Raw genomic sequence first — 27309 nt, 5'->3', positions numbered from 1 at the left:
AATTCACTTGTGAGATCAATGACACTAAAGTGCATTTTCTAGATAAGTGGATCTTGAAAAATGATGGGAAATTGATTACGACTTTATTCACAAAAGAAACTGATCGTAATACATTATTATTAGCTAACAGTTTTCATCCTATTTCTTTGAAAAAGGGTCTCCCCAAAAGTCAATTCTTCAGACTAAGGAGAATATGCCATTCTGACACGGATTTCTCATATAGAAATTCACGCGAGTGACACGAAAAAGACATTCGTGATCAAGGCATGAAAAAGCAGAATTTCGTGCCATGGACACAAATAAATAAATAAAATTTTTCGTGACTATAACATGACTTTTTATGAGATCAGTCTGGTTTAGCTGTGTTATAAGCAGTGTTGGTCAAGTTACTTGGAAAAAGCAATTAGTTACTGATTACTGATTACTTCCCTAAGAAAGTAATCCTGTTACTTTACTGATTACTTATTTTCAAAAGTAATTAGTTACTTTACTAGTTACTTTACTAATTACTTTTTAAAAACATCCCAGACAGCACGTTCAGTCTTACCGACGTCGGCAATTGGAGGGCACCAGCGGCAAAGTGTCGGTTGGGGTTTTTCCCCTGCACACAGAATAAAAGTAGGTGGGTAAACGATCGGCGCGATGAGTCTGCAGCCGGAGATCGGCAGAGGAACCGCGAGCAACCTTTATGCCGACCGCGCCTCTTTTTTTCTTCACTAGATCTACGCAGTTGTTGGTCCACATCAAGCCGGCAGTGTAAGCGCGAAGGTATGTTGATTAAATATGATTGTGGAAATGTTTTCGATAAACGGATGACAGAAATTGGCGTCGGAGGCAACGTTACATGTTTTTAGACTTGGTTTGTTGTTATAACTGTTGACTTGGGGTGCGTTTCCCAAAACCATAGTTGCTAACCTGTTGTGTTAGCAACTAGTTGGTTGGCAATGGAAAATAAGCAACATGGTTTTGGGAAACGCACCCCTGGTTAGTTATTATTAATATGTTCGCGTATTAAATATTTTTCAGTGAGTTGTTTTAGACAGTATTTTTGACGTGAGGGGATCGTTCGGTAAACAGTTAGGTAATAAATTGACGGACTGTCTTTTGTCTACACAAAAATGACATCTGTCATTTTATAATATGGACCCCTTACACTCTAAATGCATTTTTAATGATTTTGTCTAAGTGACATGCTTAAAATTAAAGGCAGCTCTTGTTGTGCGTTTTTATGGTAACGTTAAAAGTAGACCTGTCAATCAAAGAGCTAGTTTAGTACAAGTGCACAGCCACTGTAGACAGTCAGACAAAGTGGTTATTAAGTAATAAAGTGATAGGAAGTAAGTGTTTTTGGACACAAACCTATTCATAAAATAGAGCCTTTATTTAACCTTTGTAATTTAGGCAAAATAAAATGTCTTTTCTGTTTTTTTCACTCAGGTAAATACGATGAAGGCATGGCTTGGTGGCCTCCAGAACCTTTTACAGCCCACGTGATCAAATAGCTTGCACGCGCATTTCGGCCACGGAAGTGTTGTTGTTCCCCAGTGGTTCTCTAACCTGTTAGCAACTCAGAAAGTTTATTAAAACGGTTTCCCAGCATCAAAATGTCTGGTTGTTGCGTTTGGTTGCACTAATATAATATACTAATATATGTATCTGGCCACTTTATATTTGGCCATCTGCTAATGTCTTCTATCCACTCCACTATAGTACACGGATCTGGTAGATGTGTTGAAAAAGTTGATAAGTCAACTTTTTAAAATAACTTTGTCTGTGTTACTTCACTGCTGATTCTTACCATACTTCCGTTGCCAAACTGCGTGCACCTACGTTGCCACATCATCATTGTGTACAAAGAGTAAAAGGGTCTATAAAGACTCATACAAAATACTCCAAAGTTTTTTCAAGAGGACATCACCCAACCCATCTAAAGGATGAAAACAATACTCTTGTTGAATACTACATGAGACAAGTGAGAGTGGGGGGCTATGTTGTTCTGATGTTACTCATTGTACTTTCTATGTTCGATGTGATCAATATGAAAACTAATCTTTGTAAAAACTTTTCATTTACAGACCATCCTGACTTAGATCACCATCACCACCATCATCCCCTGCATCGTGCCCTTCATCAGACACCCAAAATGCACCACAAACATCACAGGCGAAAAAGAAGAAAACGCACAACAAACCTTCCAAAAAACCCTCCTCCCCCTTCCCTCCTACCTATGGCTGGAAACAACATAACAGTTGGCAAGTTGAATTAACTATTTTGACCTTAAAGGCTTATTTTTTTATCTTATTCACTGTATCCCCATAGCTAGATAAGTGCATACATACTCCTTTCATCTCTGTGCGTGCCGTAACTCTGTCTGATGCACCCACCGCTAGCTTAGCTTTGCACAATGACCCGAAGCAAATGGCTCCAGCCAGCACGCCGCTCCCAACAAGCGACAAAACAATGCCAACCCCCTCCCATTTATATGCTGTGACCCGCACAGTCACAACATGCACAAACAACAAGGTCATGTGAGACACGGCCATCTATTAATCGTATACGTGCAGGGAGCTGTATTCTCAGAAGGCGAAGCTGGCTACTTGGGTGCAGTGATTTGCTAGCAGCACCTGAGAAACCCCCGGTGAGGAGCAGAGAGTTCGGTCAGAGTTGTGCAGTTACTCCCCCCAAGTAGCAAGTGCTTCGCCTTCTGAGAATGTGGTTCCCAGTGTGTATGCTGTTAAAGGATGGCTGTGTCGTGACCTTGTTGTTTGTACACGGTGTGACTGGGCAAATCACAACACGTAAATAGGAAAATGTTGCTGTTATTTTGTCACTTACTGGGAGCAGCATGCTAGCTGGAGCCATTTACTTCAAGTCTTTATGCTCAGATAGGCTAGCGGTGGGTGCGTCGGACGGAGTTGCGGCGCGCGCAGAGATGAAGGGGTATGTGTGCACTTGTCTAATTCTGGGGGTTACTGTGAATGAGCTAAAATCCCAAAAAGCGTGTTCCTTTAAGTTTCCATATGTCCATTAGAAAATTAAAGGGATAGTTCACCCAAAAATGAAAAATAGTGTCATTAAGGACTCACCCTCATGTCGTTCCAAACTTGTAAGACCTCCGATGTTTTATGTTTAGTCCGAGAGCTTTCTGACCCTACATTGAAGATCTATGCACGGTGTACTGTCCATGCCCAGAAAGATGATGAAGAGCATAGTCAGGGTTGCCATTTGACATCGGTGGGTCAGTTGGAATGTGTTGAGGCATCCAGAAGACATCTTGGTCCAAAAATGACAAATTTATTCAGCATTCTCTTCCAGTGGCGGCTGGTGACTTCTTTTTCTGAGGGCGCACGATGCGAAGTTCGTCACAACATGTATGTAGCCCGTCATGTGTGTGGTGCGTAATTTCAAAATATGTGTTCTGCGCTTTGAGAGATCGTGTGTGCATCACGTGTCATGCCAAAATAAGTGCCTGCTGCAGACGCGTCAAAGGGTTTATGATAAAAGAGACGATCATGTTAGCCAGATACTCGCATAATCTCATGCCTAATCAGAGTTTAATGTTAAGGGAGTGCCTTTTGGAACACAAGCGTCTCTTTTGTCATAGACGGTTTTGGCGCTGGTGCAGCGGGCACTTGTTTTGGCGGAGCACGTGGTGCACACATGATCTCTTCACACCCATGACACATATTTTGGAAAAGGGAACCACACACATGATACTCCGAACACTTATTTTGAATTCGCGCCCCTCGGATGAGAAGTCACGAGCCGCCACTGTTCTCTTCCATGTCTATTGTGTAGCGCATGTGTCTGACTAAAGTCTTGTGACGCAGATGGCGTGTTATCCTCAGATATGTTTGTGAATTTTTTTCACATTTACAGCATTCGTCTCCCTCAGACTGTAAACGAAGCTCGGGCGCACAAAAAAAAAGCGGGGACGCACCTAATAACACATCAGCCACGTTGTACGTCAGCTGCGTCACTGCAGTCATGTGACTTTAGTCTCGTGCGCGTTCAAAACAGAACCGGAAGAGAAGACAATGCTGAATGATGTCGTAATTTTGTTATTTTTGGACCAGGATGTGTTTTCGATGCTTCAACACATTTTGACTGACCCACTGATGTCAAATGGCTACTTTGATGGTGTTTTTTTTATTGCCTCTCTGTTCCTGGACAGTGTGCTGTGCATGGATTTTCAATGGAGGGTCGGAAAGCTCTCAGACTAAATCTAAAATATCTTAAACTGTGTTTCGAAGATGAACGGAGGTCTTACCCTCATGTCGTTCCAAACTCGTGAGTCATTAATTACATTATTTTCATTTTTGGGTGAACTCTCCCTTCAATTACATGCTCATACTTTAATTATGCCTGATAAGAATTTGTAATCTTTGTGTTTAAACATTTTTCGAATTTTAATCCTTGTTTTTAAATGGCCATGACAGTGACAAAAAGGAAGCAGCCTTCTCTAGCCCACCCAAGTTTCCATCAAAGGAGCAAGCCTAGTAAGACATTTTATGTGTATAATGCTGCACTTCTCATACAGCGAATATCAGATGTAGATATCTAAGGTGCAAATCTTATGGTTGATGTGCCTTTTTGATCATCTTTCTGTTGTAACCTTTTTTAATCTTCTTGAAGTGTCAGTAAGAAGAAAGCTGGCTAACCCTCCCACCCCTTGTTTAACTCCTCCAGCCCATACCACATCATTGTAGAGTGAAGGTAAGTGTACCCTATATAGTAAAATGCATCAGGTCCCTAAATTCAAGCAGACACAATGTACTCCACAGGTCCACAGCACATACCATAGTTTGATGTTCCAGAGATATGATTTTTGAGTTTATATTAGTAGTGTGATCAGTAAACCAAGTTTTTCTGTCTTTCCAAGAGACTGCGGTTAATATTCAGAAAGAGGCGCAGAGAACTGAAGGCTTTCCTGACTGTAAGCCATTTAAAACGCAGACCATGAAAACATGAAAACATGAAGTGTGTTTAGAAATGTGTAGCAATTACTCAGCCCACTGACATTAGTTTATCTAATTGTGATAAACTTGACTTACTGTTCACTCCAATAATTTCGTTTTTCTGTATTTTCTAGTGACACCGAATAATAACGAAGGCCTGTGTGCTTTGCAGCAGCCTCCACGTCACCCTCTTCCAGTGCTCCGTCAGAGGACTAACGATAGTAAGATATTTTACATGTAATGTATGAATCTGCACTTTTTACTCAGAACATCATACTGAGGTAGTAAAACAATACATTTCAGAATAATTCAATAGCAAATGAATTAGGGCCAGATTTTAAAATCAAGCTGGATCTGGGCCATTTGTGTTTTTTCCATTTAAGTGATTACATCAGTGAATGAGGACCTTCTTCGTACTGAATGTAAGTTTCCGTTAAATATGTGATGCATACACCCTTCAAATAGTGATCAAATAGTTTGTGCGCGCATTTCGGCAACAGAAGTGTTGTTGTTCTCCAGTTGTTCTAACGTGTTAGCAACTCAGAAAGTTTATTAAAACGGTTAACCAGCATCAAAATGTCTGGTTGTTGCGTTTGGTTGTACTAATATAATATACTAATATACGTATATATAAAGAGTTTGGTCCCAAATAAACGCCATTTTTGAAAAAAATGAGTTGCTGCCAGAATCATTATTATATCAGGTCAATATTAAAAAGTAAATTCTTAATTTTAAGCAAAATCCAATATACGCCGTTTTATTCTGTCATCTTTTCTCCCTTTTTTCCCAAAATGCAATAAACGCCACTCCTCCTTTTCTACAGAATGCCATAAATCCGCTCCACAGTTTGCAGCGCACCATTGCAATGTAAACAAACAATGGCGGCGCGTTGAGTACACGGAATACTAGTTTTCCTCATCTACTTTGTACTTCGTGATCAACAAACAAACAAAAACAAAATAATACTTTAATAGCATTGATAAACCTGTGATGGTTTTCTGTGACGGGAAAGAAACGTAAGCCATCAACATCTAATAATTTACGCAAGAGACACTCGGGAGACGGGTGCTTGTTTGCCCGGGCCGACAACATCAAGTTTCTGTCATGCAAACACATTGACCCCAGGGGATCTTATGAAAAACTTTCCATAATTTTACTCAGTCAACGAAAATCGAGCAGGACCAAAACATTTTACAGCTGATCGCTGTGAAACACGTTAAGCGACGACGTCAAGTATAACCGCATCAATGACAGTGTTCTTAATATCACAAAGTAAGTGTTTTGATTAATGCCATTAATGTTTATATTTTTAATTGGTGTATACCACTAGTCAACTAAATGAATAACATGGCAAAGATGAATGCACATTTATAAAGGCTATTGATTCAATAGATTTATAGCATTTTGAATAAAAACTTGTCATGAATTTATTGCATTTTGTTGAAAAAATAATCTGTTTTTATAATAAATCTTTGAAAATCAAGTTATGGATTTGAAATTTTTTTATGTTTTTATAACCTAAAGATGCTATGTGAAAGTTTGTAACAGAAAATAGTAATTTTCATCATGTCACTTTCTTGGTATAGAAAACACGTTTTTAACAAAATTTGTCAAAATGGATTTATTGGGTTTTGGAACCAAACTCTTCATATGTATCTGGCCACTTTATATTTGGCCATCTGCTAACGTCTTCTATCCACTCCACTATAGTACACAGATCTGGTAGATGTGTTGAAAAAGTTGATAAGTCAACTTTTTAAAATAACTTTCTCTGTCTGTGTTACTTCACTGCTGATTCTTGCCATACTTCCGTTGCCAAACTGCTCGTGCATACGTTGCCACGTCACCATTGTGTACAAACAGTAAAAGGGTCCATTGGGTCTTTAAACTTGTGGCTGTAAGCGCACTTGAAAAGTTTGAGAGCAAAAAGCCTACATATTGTTTAGCAGTTTCACAATCTAATTTTATCATTTCATAGTGACAACCGTTAATTGGCAGCAGGAAGATGAATATGAAGGGCTGGGCTCTCCTGAACATAAGCTGTTTAGCATGCAGATCAAGAACACACTGAGACAGGCACACAAACACAATACACAGCGCACACACAGCACAGTCCTACATAAAATGGGGAATGACAAAAATGACAGAAAAAGTTTTAGAACCACTGCTGTGGGGTCACTTGTTTAGCTCTGTTAGTTGGACCTGGGTGATGCTGTTCTTTGTGTAACGGGACTTTTTCTGTATTTCCTAGTGCCACAAGATGATTGGCAGCAAGACACACCCAGTGATGAAGGGATGTGCTCTCCTTAAATCACAGCCTATTCATCAGGTACTCCTGAGTAAGTCCTACAATGTGTTGAAACAACATGATTTTATTTTTTGCAAAATGCTCTGACTTTTCTGAATTGTCTTTTTAGAAACCATCCACGAAGATATATAGACTTTTGTGCTGTCTTATTTTTTTAGGTGCTGTGTTAAGAAATCCTGCCTACAAAGTTCCACTGAGGCTGATATAAAGATGACTGTGAGAAACTGGCTGCGGCTGTCTGAGCAGAGACAGGAATGGGGGCGGCAAAGGCGGGACAAGCAAGCATCTTAAGTGAAATAATTGATTGGACTGATTCTGGAGTATGACTTATTCTGGAGGGAATTTCTTATTTTTGTTGCAGTTTGCTATGGGACGGTTTCAAGGACAGGGATTAGGCTAGTTCTAGACTAAAATAAATGTAAGAGCTGTCCAAACTGAAAACAACTTGCACTGACATATCATAAAATACATCAGTGTCTTTTGTGATGCTTCAAAATGCACACAAGTAATGTTTTTATTAAGACATGTTATTAAAACTAGTTATATTTCAGAATTAAACTAAGGCCTAGTCCCGGTTTAAGATAATCCCTGTCCGGGAAACCACCCCAAAGTGTAATTTGTGGAGTGTTAAAATAAATGAAACAAATTTTTCCAGATGTTTTGTTATTTCTCCTGGAAAACTCACTGATCCATTTTTTTCTGTTAGACTGACATTTACCAGGTTGTCATATTGTGTATGAAATACACCCTACACATAACAATCACTTACTTTCAATTTAAACTTTTTTTGTCATAAAACCTGGCAACTCAAAAGGAAGCGGCTGCAGACTGCGCAGCCACGGACGGAGTCTTGCATGCAAGTGGGCTAGTTGCCTACTTCTCCACTAGCTCTTGTCAAATTGTTAGGGAAGAAATTTTATGATTAACACAACATAAACTGTTATTGAGGGTTGATTGTTGTTGATACACAATATGAAATGAGTTAGCCTGCAGGGGTCTCCAACATTGTGAGCAAGGGCTACAACAATATGTATAAAACAATCTGGAGGGCTACTTTTTTATTTATTCTACTCAAAACTTTTTTGTTTTACTTACTGATTTTATTTTATTTTACTTTTTGATATGTTTTAGTATTGTTTAATATGTTAACATACGTAAACCAAGCCAAGTTAATATAAAACATATGTATGTAATAAATAAATATTACAATTGAGACTAATAGAATGTGCTGGCACCATGGAGACCCCTGGCCTAAACAAATCAATTATATAACGGTGGGATCCTGATGCCTCGCTCCCTTTAACACTGGAACAGCTGCTTTATAAGCATGCCTTGACGTTTACAGCGATGCAGCCGAAAATCAGCTGTGTTCAATGGGAGAGCGAAGCGGATCGCGCCGCATATAGGTCATAATAATTAGGGCGGGTTTACGTTGGCTCACGGTCGGCGATCATTCTAAGGCCACCATCTTCCCGATGTCTTGCCTATTAGCTACCGATCTCCATAAGACATCTCACCGAGGCACTTTATGTCGGGCAAGTACATGCGCCCCAACGTCGGTAAGAGCTAAATTGCTGTCTGGGATGATGCACGACCTGAATATGCTACACAGTATAAAGCAACAGGGCCCGGTTGCATAAAGCACAGTGGTGTAGTCTAGATTTTTGTAGTGAGTATACTGTGATTTTTCCCTCTCACCCTTATGCCACTCGTCCCAGCGTGACACCCCATAAGCACCACCACACTTACAGATGCATACAGTATGGATCTTCATGTAATCGAGAGAGCATTTTGAAAGTGTACTCATAAACACATAAACTGAATGTGTTATCAACATGTCAGTTTATTATAAGAAAATAAAAGAGTTTAACAGCCAATGGGTTTACAGCTGGGGAAACTGGACTGATTTTTAGACTGGTTTAGTGTTAATCAACATCTAACTCGGGGCCAAAAGTTACTCAACTGTTAATTAAAATTAAATAAACTGTTTCCAATCTTCAATCCATGGCTAACACATGCATTAAAGGAGAAAAAAATATCCACTCTTTCAATAGCTATTATCTGACAACTATTGATAACATTACCATGTGTAATTTAATGGTGTAAATGTTTTTAATTAATACACATTTAAGATGACCATGAATTAACTCTAATTTGCATAGTCATTGAAATAAAAGCTTATTGTATGCATATAATACAAGCAGTGTCTAAAAATGAAAATAGGCTTTTACTTAATTATTATTACAAGACCATCATGTAGCCTAATATTAGACACCCAAACCAAAGTGAAGAAAATGATCTTTAATTTGCAAGTCTGAACTGAACATCAACGCAGACATGATTTTCCTCACAAAAGTTTAAGATCATATACATCTTGAACGTAGATATATAAATTAACACAGAGAAGGATAGTTTAACACTATGAAGCACAAGCAAACATGCTGAAAGCTAAAAACCATCAGGATATAATTACGGGCTTATTTTATTGCATTTGGAGCCTTACCTCCAGATAAAGTATTAAACTGGACTGATGTTTTAAATGTTGTTTACTCACATGTGCGTTGTTAACTCTCCGGATTTTATATTGTAGCAGCTCGTTCACTTCACATGGTTTGTTTACAGTGTCGCGTGAGCAGCTACACTGCAGGTTCGACTTCATTTGGCGCTAGGCAGACCCTTTGGTGATGTCAAAGTACCGCGAGAGCGATTCAAAGCAGATTTCTCCATGTGATAAATGCAATCGCTCTCGCGGTACTTTGCTGTCACTCGCTTGTGGGTTCTTCTGGTGCCACACCAGTCTGCTCCCCAGTCACTTTCACGCCGCTATGGTAATTTGATTTCATACGCGAATCGGATCGCGCAGTTCGGCAGGAATTCAAACACACCAAATATATAGCCTAATATATATGCAGTTCAACCCGCTAAAATAGCAAGTGTAGCATGCTACTGGTCAGTGCTTTACATCTGAATTATGACTAAAAGTTTGAAATGTCAGAAAACCATGCTGTTACGCATCCTCAAGCTATTTTTAGTGGGTATACGGAAATCCTTGACAATTTCTAGTGGGTATACGGCGTATACCTGCGTATCACGTAGACTACACCACTGATAAAGCACCTTAAGTGTAATGTTCCCCTTAAATTCACCATTATGTTTCATTTAAACTTAAGGGTGTTGCAAAAAAAAAACTTAAGCTTTTTTTCCTCCGCTTGGACTCACAGCCTGAAAGTTAACTTCTGTCAGCATTGCATTGTGACCGAATCTTTCAAACATGTTAAGGAGCTTTCTGGCTGACTTCAGAGGTATTCAAGCCAATCAAAACATACAGGGCCGGGTTTCCCAAAAGCATCGTAAGGCTAAGTAGATCGTAAAAACAGTCGTACGAATCATCTTAGAATTACGGGCTGTTTCCCAAAAGCTTCGTAACTTAAGTTGCACTTGAAAATCATCGTAGATCTACGAGTGCTCTGGAGTAATCGTTCATTCATAAGTGCATCGTAAGACAACAGAGTTACAAGGTCACCTGCAGGACAACCAGCAAATTGCATTCCTGCAATGACGATAATGTAATGTTTTAAATGTTTATTTATTTATTGGGTTCTTCTTTGTTTATTTTATATTAAATATATAATATAATATATTTAAAATTCAAATGAGAAATCAAATTTAAATGACTAAACATAAATTAATAAATTAATAAAACGTTTTTTGTACAAGTTGGTAAAAATTTTTTGTATTTTGGTAAAAGTTGGTATAGCAAATTGATAAATGGTTCATACCGATTGCTGCTATAATTCATCTAAACATTGTTTTGAAGGGAAATGGCATCTAATTAAATAAACCAAATAAATATTTACGGTACAATGCAATAATCCATAATAATAAATAAACATAGATAATAAACAACAAATAATAATAATAATAGAAACTATAATAGAAACGCAGAAGGCATTTCGCAGTGGGACGAGTTCTAACTAAATACGGAAAAGAATATTTAATAAATTATTAAAATATTTAAAAAGTCATTGAACAATAATGAAAATATATTATTAAAAATATTAGTGCACATCGGCTGAAGATCATTAGCCTAAACAAGCTTTTGCTATAAATTCGAGTCATTCTATTGGTGACATTTCAGCACTTGACAAATGTATAGCTACTCGTAAGTAGCACTTGAAACCCAGCTGCGAATGATCGTTTTACATGCATCTTTGGGAAACGCACGTAAATGAACAACGAATGTTCGTTAACTCTTTCCCCGCCATTGACGAGATATCTCGTCAATCAAGAGAAAACGCTTCCCCGCCAATGACGAGTATTTCTGTCTTTCCGCAATACCGCTATTATCCACTAGGTGGCGCCCTTCTGCAACTTTTTAAACCCTCTGGCAAGCTGCTACATGTCCGTGTCTGTTTTAAAGATCGCTCTGAATGGGATCTCTATGAAAAGTCTGTCACAAAAATGGAATTATCTCTGCTTTTTGCTCAAAATTTGGTGTTTTTGCAGAAACCTACCCATATTCAAAAGCTGATTACAAAATAACTACTGAAGGTAGGATGAAACGTTTTTGTTTTGTTTGAAAGCAGAGGGTCTGTTCTTTCATTTGGTATATGGTATGTTTATATATTTGAAGAAGAACATTTTCTGGAAGGCATTAAACTTTTGTGAAAATCATGAAAAACGCTGGCGCTGGCTGGCAACTTTTTTAAAAAACGCTGGCGGTGAAAGAGTTAAGTAGCTTGTAGAAAGCGCTCTTAAGTGCTAAGTTCAATCGTTATCGGGAAACCCAGCCCAGATTAGCTGGTTAATTTACACCACAAAAATATGTGATTTTTATTTAAAAATATTATGTATAATGTATTGTGTATGTATATTATGTATAATATTTTTACCAAAACATTTTTAAGTAAATGGTAAATGGACTGCATTTATATAACGCTTTTTAACAGACCTATGGCCATCCAAAGCGCTTTACAAGTTTTGCCTCACATTCACCTATTCACACACACATTCATACACCGACGGCGGTGTCAGTCATGCAAGGCGCCATCCAGCCCATCGGGAGCAGCTGGGGTTAGGTGTCTTGCTCAAGGACACCTCGACACTCGGTCCGGTGGAGCCGGGGATTGAACCACCAACCTTCCGATTTGTAGACAACCTACATGAACCACTGCAGGGCCGTGCAGAGACCATTGGAGGGGCAGGGGCTCAAAGAATAAAAAGGGCACTTTGCTCGCTGACACGCAAGCACACAACTGAAACAAATAATAAAATAATACAGAATATAGAAAGATGATTTTATGTCTGTAGCAAATGGCTCGGAGTCAGATTGAGGCCATTTGGCGTCTGGATCGTAAACAGCCCTAAAATTGTGACTTTAGATAACCCTGTGTCCTGATAACACAATCACCCAGATATCTACCACCTATCAAGGCTGTAAAGTGGGCGACAATTAAAACAAATGCAGTCTTCAAAGGAGCTTCAAAGGAAACCCACCAGAGAAACCTGAGAGCCGTTCGTTCGACGATCACCAGAGACACAGCTGGGGTCACAGACTATACGTCTGTGATGAAACCACATTCAAAGATCACAATGAGCTGTTTAAATGTATATATATGTTATATCCCTTTACTGCATGATCATGTATGTGTGATGTAACTGTGTGTTAACACTTTAGTTAGATTTTATTCACTGTAGCATGGTTCATATCTTAGGTATGAAATTATTATTCAACGTGATCTTAAACCCATGTCTTGTCTAGTATCAAATTAATCTACTCTTTATTTCCCAATCATTTCTATGTATCATATTACCATAAGCCGCATCAATGTCATTTAATATCGATTTGAAGAGTTATGGGAACAAACTTGTATCATTATGCAATTACGCAAATGTGTTGTCTGAAAGAACAAAGGCTTGTTTCCCCGCACAATCGAACACTTCACACATTGGCCGTACACCCAAAATGGGCTGGGCGTGTGAAAGGTCAAAACGGCCTATCGCCCAAGCCATCATAGCTCAATTGCTCAGTTCGCTCAATCTCTCAATCGCTGATTCGCTCAGTATCGCAGTCAGTGGCTTAGTTCACTCATGAGCGCCCAGTCGCCCGGTTACCCAGGTAACCCGTCAGCGCAGTTCGGAAACTCGCTGAGACTCACCCAGAGTCCCTCGGATTCATCATCTTTTCTCTGAGCCCTGTCTCTTCAGGACAGTCTTTCCTTGCTTTGCGCTATAGTTCGGAAAACCCCGTGGACCAATCCGCCCTACGAAACAACTTAACGGACTTCCATCTTAAACGAACACACCTGGATTCTCTCTCTCTCTCTCCTTGCTCGCACCGCGAGCATAAGAAACTTCGCACCGCAACACAAAGAGCCAAACGCAAGTATAAACTCGTTTAACTCGCTGATGTTCAAGCTTTACCCCTTATGAAAATTAAGGCGATCCTTAGAGATTATCCGATGGTTTGTGCAGATGTTAAGCAATAGTGCTATTGCCAATCTTTCACTCTCTCTAGTTATTTTCAATCTTTTCTTTCTCATCTATGTTTTATGTTATTGTATGTGTGTATGTTTAGTTAGTCGTTATGTGTACTCCATTTTATAGTTAATAAACCGGTTTGCATTTTCACAATTGAATTGTTTCTGTGTTCAATGCTCATGAAATTAAAGTCACTATTTCTGCCTTTGATCCAGCTACACGCTGCGAGTAGCACTGTATATCAGTGAGAAGGTTAATTTTAAAGGCCATGAAATTAACATTTCTTAGACGTTAATATACGATTATGGATATATGTCTTCGGTGGACGAACATATTAATTAATTGTTAATATTAATTCTGCTACGCCAGGTAAAACCTGATAAACTTGTATAATTAATTACAGTTAATTATACATAATATTCCCTTTTGAGCTAAAATCTAAGATTCCCTTGGGAATCCCCGTAGTGTTTCGGTCGGAGGTTCATAGTGTTTCAAATAACGTTATTTCCCTCCTCCCGCATAAATTCGCTACATATAATGGTGGAGAACGCGCGGGCAGATTTAAACATTATTTTCTGAGCAAACCAGTTACAAATCAAATGTGTTTTTGCATTGTGTGAATGAAAAAGAACTATCAGCTATAACTGATTTCGTTCTTTATTTGTATGAATGAAAATGTATTTTCCTGTATCATTTTCAGGACGTAACAGACTCGCGCCCCTGTTATGTATATTTAACTGCAGTCTTTAAGGTAACCGTATTAAAAAACCCTTTGATACGCTGCATTACCGTCTGATTCCGCCTAATAAAGAGTAGAATTCCTTTATTTAGAGCGAAGCGGTGGTCGAGTGAATACTCCCATCTGATAAGGCCTTTTTGTTAAATCTCCAGGAAATGATTTACAATTAGAGAAGCTGTCTATTGTATTTTTCCATTTTATTCACATACGTGGATTTTTAAAATTGTAAGCACCGAGGGTAAGACTTTTCAATTTTAAAGGAGATGAAAACTTGATCAAGTATTTATAGTCACAACGTATGATAAAGCACGTTGGATTCTTGTTTATTTCGTGTCCCGGTAACGTAAGCCAAAAGAGGCACCGGCTGAACACGAGCGAATTACATCCGTCGTCTTAGCAACGCAGCGGCCGCCGATGTAATTACTGTATAGAAGCGAATCTTTGTCAGTTTAAAGCGTACTACCTAGTTCTAACACTAGATGTCAGTCTTGAGTGTCTAACACTTCTTCTTCTCCATTACTCTACGTCTGACTTCCGCTTTCTTTGTTTGTTGGGCGAAATATCGCCATCTAGTGGGAAAAGCTCGTTTGGTCCTCTCATAAACTCTTTTGGGACTGTATGACAGGAATCAAACTTGGATTTTTGACCTTACTTCAATAACTAGGTTATTCTACTACTTTGTAGTTTTATTTCCTACATATTGAATGTTATGGTCTTAAATTATAAATAATAATTAATATTGCTGTGGCTTTATTAATTTATTATTTCTTTATTTAATTTTTATTTTATTTTGATTGATTTTATTTTTATTTTATTTCATTTTTGCTGGTCTCTCTCACTCCTTACTCTCCTGTTCTCTTTTCTATTGTAGAGATTGTATTTTAATTAAGTTTAAATTTAAATTCAATGCAGTTTGATTTATTTTAAATTTTAATTGAATCAATTCTTTACTGTGAATAGAATTCAGCCCCATAAGTCCCATTCTCAGTGAATTCATTTATGTTTTAACTGGTGCAATAGGATAAGCCCCTGTGCATCTCTTGAAAGCTAACACTTGATAGATGAATCAGAGGCTTCGCCAGAGGTGAGTTCTACAAGAGACCGGTCCCGCTGAACTGACTCGAGTGTGTACAGTCGGGGTGCTGCGGTGGCTCCCTCCTTTAGCACCTTAGGCAGCAAGACACAGTGCAACCTCTGCCACCGGGCACTCCAATCGCTAACCTTGCCAGCTGACACACAAAAGCCCTAGCGGCAGTGCCAGTTGGTGGGTGACACCTTTGAGTGCGGCCCGGCGGTGTGAAGAGTGTGACTGTTGAGCGGTCGAGGTGGGGAGGGCAGAAGGCCCGGCACTCTTGGCTGCGTGCTCAGGGAAGCGCCTTGTCTCTGTGTTCCACCCTGGGTTTCCTTAAATAGTCAACGAGTGTTGGTGTAAAAGAGATGCACTTTTCTCCCCTCTGTAGCCACTAGAGGCACCAGATCCCTATCAGGTTGGGTCTAACCCAGCCAATCTAGCTAAGCCACTCCCCTAACTCGCATGACTCCATAGTGCCCTCTCCCTGTAAGGCCCTGTCATCAAATTTAGGGTAGAGAACCTGCTAAGCTGAAACAGGAAACCCCTTTTTCACCCTCCTATCCTCTTCATTTTCCCAGCCTTAGGACTTCGTCTGTTGGCTGTCTCAATTCCCATTTTCAGTTTATTTTATTATTATTTTTTTTTTCTATTATTATTTTTTATTATTTATTTGTTTTTTTCTCTCTTTTCCCTTTCCTGTTTCATTTCATTTCCAGCAACCTTGCTTTATGTTTTATTTTATTTTTATCATTATAATTAATTAATTTTAATTATTTTGATTCACTTTATTTTGGGTTGAAAGAGCAAAACTGCACAAACCATTAGGAGAATTCATTAGTAATACGCTCGAATAACCAAATGTCCAAGGCGACCTATAGGTTTTAACAAAGCGACAAATTACTAAAATTTTTCCCTTATTTCCCCACACTGATTATCTGTGCCGCCGGAGAAAGGCCCTGATAATAAGCTCATAGCCCACGTATATATATTTTATTGCCGTAGCTCGCTGAACTGTGCGGACTCGCATTGGCTCTTTGTGTTTTCTCTTCCCATCAGTGTGTCAACATGTCCAGATCACCGAGCCCTGTCAACCACAGGGACCAGCTAGAGGCCTGGCTCAGCGCTGTGACATCTGAACTCCTGCCCAACCTCGCCAATGAACTGCAACACTTGGAAAGAGAGCAACTCGACGGCACCCTGGACAAGTTCATAGCCCACGACCCAACGAGGAGCTACAGTCACAAGGATATAGCCAAGATCACAGGTGCCATCGCTCACAACCTCATCATCCAGCTTAAACTGGGCGAAAGGAACATCGCCCAACTGGAAGAGGATGCAGCAGCTCTACAGCTCCAAGCAGCAGAGGCACGGAGGAATCAGGAGGACGCGCAGAATCGTCTAGATCAGCTGACACAGGGATCAGAAGATCAACACCCATCGACGGAGGAGGAACACTGGAGGCTAAAGGACACGATTGGACAACTCCAAGAGGCCTTGTCAAAACTCCGCACAGACACAGAGCACAAGGAGCAACAGGAAAAGACAGCCAGAGAAGAGCTGTCTGGAAAGCTCCAGCAGGCTGAACATCTTCTGGTGAGAGCAAAGGCAGAACTGAAGGAACGTGATGCCAAGCTGAAGGCCTGTGAGAATCACCTGCGAGCGGCTCGAGATGAAGGTCGAGCTCTGGCTCAGCAACGAGACCAGGCGAGGGACGACCTTGACTCCGCCCAAAGAGAACTCATTTATGCATATAAACTGCAAGCTGAACAAGTAAGGGAAATAGCAACCTTTCCCTTTCATTCAACCCGTGAGCCTGCACCCCCCCACCAAAGCTTTTCTGTTGAAAAGGGGGGCGGGAGCCCACTGTTAAAGACATCAGCCAGCATCCCAGAACCTCTCACTGCCATAGGGGGGTGGGGACAGACGAATTTCCTGAGGTCACCTGCAGACATGCCCGGCGTGGCACCCAAAGACCTCGACAAGCTGGCTAGAAATATCCCAACATTTACCCCAGAGCCTGCAGGTGGCCATGATATCCACTCTTACCTGCAGGACATTGACTTTTATTTGCAAACACTGCCAAATGTAACCACAAGAGACAAACTGTATCTGCTACGGGTTACTTCCAGTCGTGAAGTGAGGAGTTTCCTTGACCGGCAGCCAGAAAACGTCAAGATGGATTACGAGCAGCTGCAAAAGGCTTTAATAGAAGAGTTTTCGGACCCAGAGGCAGAACAAGGACTTGTTACAGCGATGGACCTCAAACAGAGCCGAAACGAAACTCCACAGGCCTATTACAACAGACTCAGGCGAGCTTACTTTGGCTCACGGAATGAGCCAGGAATGGAGGAGGACTTTAACTTCAGGACCCTCTTCCTGCGAAATCTTCACTTCACAGTAAGCCAACACTTAGGGGTTATGGCCTGCCCTCGCACAATGACAACCAGGCAGCTGCGGGACTTGGCCCAGAAAGCTTATGGTAAACAAAGAGCGGCCTCTGAAAAGACTGTTAAAAACCCTGTCATTCTCCCTGTCTCTGAACTGTACCCTGAACTACCACTGGAGGGCGCACGACAACGCCACAGTGAAAGACCTTTCAACAGAGGGCCAAGAGGGTCAAGAGACTTTACAGCCAGCCAGGAATGGTACGGCCATGAAGGGGCTCGTCCCAAGCACCAAATGGGACGCGCCGAGAGGTCATGGAGCCGGCCAAACTCATCAGACAACCAGAAGGGTGGCGGCTCGTGGGAACCGGGCCGACGACCTAGAGGTAACCGTCCTGCACCTGGCAGATCAAATACTGGTAACAGTCAACAGAGAGATCAGTCTCGATACACACAGAGCAAATCTAAGTCTGAGCTACCCCCGAAACAGTGTGACACAGACACGTCTGAGACAGCAGAGATTCTGAGAATATTGAAGGAGTTAATCCAAAAGAGGCCCCACAAGGAGGACCACGAAGACAAACCCGACTCCTTATTCAAAGACTTTGGCATACAAACAATATCTCAAACACCAACCAACCAAAGCCTGCAAGTACCAGAGAGTGCTGTGTTAAGTGTCTCTTTCCCTACAGAGTCACAGGAAACCAGCCTTGACTGCCTTCCCATTAATACAACAGCCCCAGTACCAAGCCTCCTGGGAAACCTGATCGAAAGAGGAGAAGCTAAAAAGCTATATCTATCCATCACCTTGGAAAATGAGGTTGAACTAGAAGCCCTCGTCGACACCGGAGCTGACCTAACGCTGATGTCATCCCAGCTTTTCACCAGACTCCAGAACAGAGCTAAGGCCCAAAATTTGACCCTTAAACCCCAAAGGTGTATGCTGAATGTGCAGTCTTACAGCCAGACTGAAGTTCAACTGCAACAGGTGATTTCCATCCACCTGACAGTCGGTCCTATGAGCATCATACACCCTGTGTACATCTCACCAATGGACTCATACCCTCTCCTCATTGGCAAAGACCTGCTAGACCGCTTTGAACCCTTAATGGACTTTAAACAGTTAAAAATTTGGGCTCAAGTGCGAGAACCTTTACCCTTTAAATCAGTCAGATCATCTGAGGTAAACTGCCAGGTCACACAGGTCATGGACGACTCCCCAGCCAGCCGCGGGAACTTCGTCTCAGACCTAAACTTCAAAAGTTCACTGCTCTGCAATCTGCATCCAGCCAAAGACTCAGAGCCATACCCAGGACTTGACACACAAGTTCAACAAAAGTTAAAAGATGCAGATGCCATGCAGGATGATGCAGATCATCAGAAACTACAAGCCTTTAACATCGCTACCCAAGCTATGTTAAACCACCTCTCAGACCCCTCCACCTACCCTATCACAAACTCTGACCTGTCTGCTGCTCCAACCCGCAAACGTCTCAACGATGTCAGGCACCTGCTGCGCATACAACACAACATCCTCGGGTATGTCCCTGATGACCGCACTACACCTGCGCTTGTGGTTCCTCAGGCCCATAGGGGGGTCATACTAATGTATGCGCATGACACAGCATGTGCCGCACACCACCGCACAAAAGCCACATATGAAAAACCGAAACAGGTGGCATACTGGCCTGGAATACAGCACGATGTAGCAGAACACATCAAGGAATGTCTGGTTTGCTGCCAGTTCCAACCGGCTAAGCCAAACCATGGAGCACCACTTCAAAAAAGAGGTGTCAACTTTTCAGTGTCAGACCTCCAGATAGACTGGGTTGGACCATTACCCAGGCCAACGAGGGGCAACAAACACCTTCTCACGGTCATCTGCCAATTCACAAAGTTGGCAGAATGCTTTCCAGCACCCAATGACACCACTCACCAGTATCTGGATGAACTTCATCCGGGAACGACCTTCGCTTTTCGAACAACCAAGATCTGGTCCTACAGTTTCGCCCCGCCAATTCAGACAGCTCACCGACTGCTGTCAAAGAAATTTCTGCCACACTGGACAGGACCTCCTGAGATTGTGGACAAACTCTCCCCCATTGCATACCAGATCAAGATGGGCAGGAGTCAGAAGGAACCAATTTCCAGATGGGTCCACCAGAACCAAGTCAAGAGACACTCAACATTATGGCATGATAGTAAAGGGGGGACGAACCAAACTTCTCCACACTGCCTCATCACTAGAACTCTGCCACCTAGGGAACAGCCGCCAATGAAAAGAAAGAGAACTGTCCTGACCAAACAAGGACCTGTAGTGCTCGCCTATTGTTCTTTCTCTCTCTCCCTCTCTGTCACCAGGATGCTGCTGTGGATCACTGTTCTGTACATCAGCCTTCAGGGGGGATGGTCGCAACCTGAAATCGTGTCGCCGGGTCCCGTCTCAGGCATCGTCCTTAAAGAGCAACCTGGACTCCTGATCACGAATTGCAGAACACATAGCCAAAAGGTCTATGTCCGACTCAACCCCCGTGATGTCTACAGAGCACACTACACAGCATCAGCACCAGAAACCAGTTGGGCAGGAGAACGATGGGCGCAGAACGCTATGATTCACGCAGAGGCTGACATCAAACGCATGCTGTACCAACTTCAGAAGGTGACTGTCACACAGGCAGGTCTTGGCGGACAAACCAAGCGTCCCAAGCGGTTCCTGGGAGCCCTACTCGGAGCTGCCGCAGCAGCCATTCCACCCTGCCTGGTACCCCTAAGCCTGGTACAGACCATTTTATCCTCTGCCACTGCAGGCCCAACAAACACCCTGCAGGCACATCTGGCCTACTCCCTAGGTAGCGCAATTCCACTAAGCATAGCCCCTGAACAAGGCGAACTTGCTTTTCTGGTAAACCTGCCAATCATCGAGTCACACAACATCTACAGACTCAAAGACATTGTCAATGTTGGCTTCTGGCAGGGAAACACCCACATCAGAATACGCACCCCCACTGTGGTGGCTTACCATGACAGCAATGAACAGCTGTACCTTGCACCAAACCTGCACATGTGCAGCCTCACTAAAGACATTAATTATCTCTGCCCCAGCAAACCTTTCCTTCAGGACAACACTGACGGCATCTGTGGGCTGCGGCCCATGAAGATTGACTCTCGTTGTCCTGCCTCAGCTAAACCACGAGCCGAGGTCACTAACACCCAAGCTGAGATCGTAGGTGACCGATGGCTGGTCAACACCCCAGCCAGCACGGCCACTTTGACCTACGACCAACACGACACAGCCACCCGCATCAGTCTACCAAACCAGACGATGTGGATCCAAGTTCCAAAAGGTGCGATTCTTCACATCGATGAACTCGCACTCTATCACCTTCCCAGTGAGGAGTACCACACCGAACTGGAATTTTCAACTTTCTTCAGGGACCACAACTTCACTTTAGACCCTGAACTGGAGATGAGGATTGCAGAAGGGGGGACCCAACTAATTGATGTCACGCCCATCGACACTGCCCTCCAGGCACTTGCTCGCATGCCAGCTATGCACAGCCTCCCTGTTTTCCGAGCCTGGACCGCCACTGACACGGTACTGTGCCTCTCCACAGGAGTAGGATACGCCCTTACTCTTGGCCTCACTTTCATCCTGTACCGAAGAGTCAGCGGGATGCAGGAAACAGCGAACAAGTGCACAGCTGCCGTCCCTCAAGCCTTCAAGCGGAACCGTGGGAAGCAAGAGCCTAACCTCATCGAAATCACCCCTCTGCAGGCACGCCGAAGCGCTGCAGAAAATTAAGATACACCTGCCATCCAGACCCAAATGACCTGTCCAACCATCGCCTATTGAACCATCGCCCACCAAAGTCTCTCAAGACCCTGGTGGCCATGAAGGGGGGATATGTAGCAAATGGCTCGGAGTCAGATTGAGGCCATTTGGCGTCTGGATCGTAAACAGCCCTAAAATTGTGACTTTAGATAACCCTGTGTCCTGATAACACAATCACCCAGATATCTACCACCTATCAAGGCTGTAAAGTGGGCGACAATTAAAACGAATGCAGTCTTCAAAGGAGCTTCAAAGGAAACCCACCAGAGAAACCTGAGAGCCGTTCGTTCGACGATCGCCAGAGACACAGCTGGGGTCACAGACTATACGTCTGTGATGAAACCACATTCAAAGATCACAATGAGCTGTTTAAATGTATATATATGTTATATCCCTTTACTGCATGATCATGTATGTGTGATGTAACTGTGTGTTAACACTTTAGTTAGATTTTATTCACTGTAGCATGGTTCATATCTTAGGTATGAACTTATTATTCAACGTGATCTTAAACCCATGTCTTGTCTAGTATCAAATTAATCTACTCTTTATTTCCCAATCATTTCTATGTATCATATTACCATAAGCCGCATCAATGTCATTTAATATCGATTTGAAGAGTTATGGGAACAAACTTGTATCATTATGCAATTACGCAAATGTGTTGTCTGAAAGAACAAAGGCTTGTTTCCCCGCACAATCGAACACTTCACACATTGGCCGTACACCCAAAATGGGCTGGGCGTGTGAAAGGTCAAAACGGCCTATCGCCCAAGCCATCATAGCTCAATTGCTCAGTTCGCTCAATACCTCAATCGCTCAATTCGCTCAGTATCTCAGTCAGTGGTTTAGTTCACTCATGAGCGCCCAGTCGCCCGGTTACTCAGGTAACCCGCCAGCGCAGTTTGGAAACTCGCTGAGACTCACCCAGAGTCCCTCGGATTCATCATCTTTTCTCTGAGCCCTGTCTCTTCAGGACAGTCTTTCCTGGCTTTGCGCTAGAGTTCGGAAAACCCCGCGGACCAATCCGCCCTACGAAACAACTTAACGGACTTCCATCTTAAACGAACACACCTGGATTCTCTCTCTCTCTCCTTGCTCGCACCGCGAGCATAAGAAACTTTGCACCGCATCACAAAGAGCCAAACGCAAGTATAAACTCGTTTAACTCGCTGATGTTCAAGCTTTACCCCTTATGAAAATTAAGGCGATCCTTAGAGATTATCCGATGGTTTGTGCAGATGTTAAGCAATAGTGCTATTGCCAATCTTTCACTCTCTCTAGTTATTTTCAATCTTTTCTTTCTCATCTATGTTTTATGTTATTGTATGTGTGTATGTTTAGTTAGTCGTTATGTGTACTTCATTTTATAGTTAATAAACCGGTTTGCATTTTCACAATTGAATTGTTTCTGTGTTCAATGCTCATGAAATTAAAGTCACTATTTCTGCCTTTGATCCAGCTACACGCTGCGAGTAGCACTGAATATCAGTGAGAAGGTTAATTTTAAAGGCCATGAAATTAACATTTCTTAGACGTTAATATACGATTATGGATATATGTCTTCGGTGGACGAACATATTAATTAATTGTTATTATTAATTCTGCTACGCCAGGTAAAACCTGATAAACTTGTATAATTAATTACAGTTAATTATACATATTCCCTTTTGAGCTAAAATCTAAGATTCCCTTGGGAATCCCCGTAGTGTTTCGGTCGGAGGTTCATAGTGTTTCAAATAACGTTATTTCCCTCCTCCCGCAGAAATTCGCTACATGTCTAACGTTTTTCTTTATTTTCCTTGCAAATAGAGTGAGGCAGAAAAATCTATAGACTGAGTTTTATATATATATTTATGCATTTGGCAGCCACTTTTATCCAAAATGACTTACAGTGCATTTCATTTTGTGTTTGTGTGTGTCAACAGTATATGCAGTTTTGAAATTATATGATATTATATATTGCATTGTGACATTAAGATATTATTACGTTTACAGGCTTGTGTTTTTGTTGTCATATTTAAAATATAATTCTATTCTAATCCTGTTCGAAATTTGTATACAAAGAGAGTAGCCTACATATTTTAGTTTTGAATCGTGTTTGTGTTTTGTTTTTGCACACTTTGATGCCTTGATGACAGGGCAATAAAATAATGACATTCATCTCCTTTCATTCATTTTTCTTTCATTCATTACCCAACATCAGCTCCCATTGTCTCTTATCAAAGGCGAGTCCAGGAATCATAAATTCCATATGATACAAAAATTAAACGAGTTTTTTTACCGTATTCATCGGATCTTGCTCTTCCAACAAACTCCGCGTGACAAGTGGATGACATTAGAACAGCGCGAGAGCGATTTGAAATCAAACTCCTCCGTACGATTTCCCGAATATTTCTCGCGGTACTTTGATGTCATGTGCGTTTCGGTTCTTGCATTGCTGCATGAAGTTGAGCACACCTAAAAACTCGAGACAGCTACCTGTATGAACTCTCGCCAGAGAACGTCCCTGCCTTTGCTTCATCCATTGTTTTTATATGGGAAGAATGTTTTCTTTTCAGCGTGAGAAATGCAAGGTGTGACGTGTGATGGCTGAAATGCGTGTCTCACGCCGAATGCGTGAGACTTGAGAGCCCTGTTTGCATCTAACGTTGTTAATACACACAGACAGCAATAAACAAAAGCTGTGCATGCTCTTCTCAAGTTGTTCTTGTAAAATAATAATAATATAACAAGCAAACCGCTTCGGTTCAATGCCGGCTCGAGGGGGATCCTCCCTGTACTGCGCACCGTGTCATGCACGTGTGGGCGCTGCTAGGGCTGTGAGCTAGTGATCGTCCCTAAAGAGATTGTCCAATGAAAGGTCAATACGTCATCATGTGACTAATTTTTTTGCGGCTAAATTATTTTTAATTAATTTTACCAATAGTTAGATTGGGCAGGCCTTCACAAAAGGGCATTTAATTACAAAAAATGCCTTGACAAAAAGGGCACTTTGGTCATCCAGGGGTAAAGGGGCAGGTGCTTGGGCACCCGCCGCCCCCCCCCTCTGCACGTGCCTGAACCACTGAGCCACTACCGCCCCTTTTAAGTACTTTTAAAGAGCTGCTACTTGTGTTACTTACAGTCTACACAAGCACCAATCTTCTGATTGATGGTAACCACAAAATTACAAGATAGATAGATAAACTTTTCTAAATGTCAAAGATAAAAGAACATTAAACACTAACAAGTCTTAAAAAAAAAAACATACAATAGCGTTTAATTTCAATTTTCACTCTCCAAATGCAGTCCCATGCAATGCATGCTGGGAACTACAAGTCCACTGCCTAGTTAGTTATATCTACTAAAATCATTTTAAACAAGAAATTATTCAATTAATTTCCTTCTACAAATTTAAGTGGATTTTACATGATACAATAAAGGTGAATTTACTAAATAATTTGTTCATTTAGAATTACTTAAGCTACTCATATGTGTGTTATTTTTACACAAATTTTGGTTAAAAAACAATAATTGCTTTTTTAAAATAGAATTTACTCATTTTATTTAGTTACATTTTTAAGGCACATAATAATTTTTTACAGTGTACGGTTTGTGGAAAATAATGTGTTTTTTAACCATAAACCACACAAGCACATTGTATTATACCAAATACAAAAAAAAAAAAAAATTTTAGCAATGAAATAGGTACACAGAATTATGATAAATGATGGTAACCACACACTTGACTGCCATAGTGGGAAAAATCTAAGAAAGTAAATGGACACCATGCTCACCATCATTTATCAAAATATCTTTAACAGAATAAAGAAACTCATACAGGTTTAAAACAACATGACAGAATTTTAGTTTTGGGTTGAATTATCCCTTTAAAAACGCCAGAGAGAGATTCAGATGCCAAACAAATCAGACAAAGTTACAGTTTATTAAAATATTGATGCTATTATTTCCATGACATATACATGACAAAGTTGTATTTTTTAAAATTGACTAAAATATATGTTTGACTTTTGCCTTTTTTTGTTTTAAACACTGTATTAAGCACATTTTTTAGGTGATGTGCAGCATAGAGACAGAGCGCAGTTATGCAAATTTGAAAACCACGCCCACCGGGGGGGAAAGCATTTCAACCGTCTCCATTGACTTTGTATTGCGAGAAGCCGCCTCCTTTTCATTTCTGGCTTATAAAAAAAAATTAATAATGCCTAAAAGCTGCTGTGTGACAATATGTACAGCTAACAAGCCAAAGAACCCAGAAATAAGTTTTTATAAGCTGTCGAGCCGTAAAACCCAGTCTTTAAGGAGAATAAAGTGGATCGCCGACTACGTTTCCCCCTAGTGGACGCAGTTCTACTAATAGAAGTACTATGAAAAGTTGCCTGTGTCCATTTTTGTGTCTTTAAACGCTCGTTTTTTGGGGTCGACAGCTTACAAAAACGTATTTACAGATTAAACTTAAAAAAAGAATAATACCTAAAAGCTGCTGTGTGACAAGGTGTACATCTAACACGCCAAAAAAATAAATAAATACGTTTTTATAAGCTGTCGACCTCAAAAAACAAGCGTTCAGACACAGAAACGGACACAGGCAACTTTTCATAGTTCTCCTATTAGTAAAACTGCGTCCAATGGGGGGAAACGTGGTCGGCGGTCCACTTTGTTCTCCTTAAAGACTGGGTTTTACGGCTCGACAGCTCACAAAAACTCATTTCTGGTTTCTTTGGCTTGCCAGCTGCACACACTGTCACAAAGCAGCTTTTAGGCATTATTCAGTTTTTGTTATAAGCCAGAAATGACAAGGAGGCGGCCTCTTGCAATACAAAGTCAATGGAGACCGTTGGATTGCTTTCCCCCCCTGTGGGCGTGGTTTTCAGGTTATGACGCGCTGCGCTCTGTCTCTATTTTCATTAGACGTTTCCTTAAATGCTGAGATCTTCCATGTTGCTGTTATAATCTTCATAATTCTCAATCTTAAAGTATAAATTCAAAAACACAGAGGTAAGATCAGTCAATAACATTTCAGACACGATGTGAGGTTAGAGATTGTTGTCAATTCACCAAAATGGTGTAAAGTAATGATAATGATTGATTCTATACTTACAGAGCTGGATTTTCTCTGACTAAATTGCACAGGAGACAACAAAGAATTAAAAATTAAAAGTTAATAAATTATTAAGATGCAGTTTCCCAGACAGGGTTTAGATTAATCCAGAACTAGGCCTTAGTTTTATTGAGACATTGAGGTCCCCGAGGTCCTGACCTCTGTAATTTTCTGACGCTCGTCTTATTTGACTCAACGCTCAGCGCAGACCGATCGGCGTGTTACGTCTTAGCTGTTAGCACCATGGCAACAATTAGAGAGTAAATGACCCAGTATGCTTTCAAATTGACACCAACAGGTCTGCGCTGCTCTGAATTAAGTCAGATAAGGTTAAACTTATTCTGAGATGACCAATCAAATCAACCAGGCGGGCAGAATAACCAGCCTGGTCTCACTGTTAATACGTTTTGATAAAAAAAGTATAATTTAAGC

The 27309-nt window shown here is 41.2% G+C and overlaps 1 long non-coding RNA gene across 2 annotated transcripts; it reads left to right on the top strand.

Moving 5' to 3' along the window:
• The first annotated feature begins 516 nt into the window (after nt 1–516).
• On the top strand, nt 517–7926 carry LOC129413374 (uncharacterized). 2 transcript variants are annotated; one of them, XR_012367564.1, is made up of 9 exons: nt 517–768; nt 1438–1972; nt 2076–2252; nt 4440–4499; nt 4642–4716; nt 4883–4936; nt 5093–5179; nt 7210–7297; nt 7425–7926. It is a non-coding gene; the product is annotated as an uncharacterized lncRNA (long non-coding RNA). The 2 variants fall into 2 exon arrangements; XR_012367563.1 differs by having other exon boundaries at nt 4636–4716; nt 7425–7925.
• Nucleotides 7927–27309: the final 19383 nt, after the last annotated feature.

This window comes from Misgurnus anguillicaudatus, chromosome 24 (assembly GCF_027580225.2).
Source record: "Misgurnus anguillicaudatus chromosome 24, ASM2758022v2, whole genome shotgun sequence".
Taxonomy (NCBI): domain Eukaryota; kingdom Metazoa; phylum Chordata; class Actinopteri; order Cypriniformes; family Cobitidae; genus Misgurnus; species Misgurnus anguillicaudatus.
This window is presented reverse-complemented; position numbering and strand designations above follow the sequence as displayed.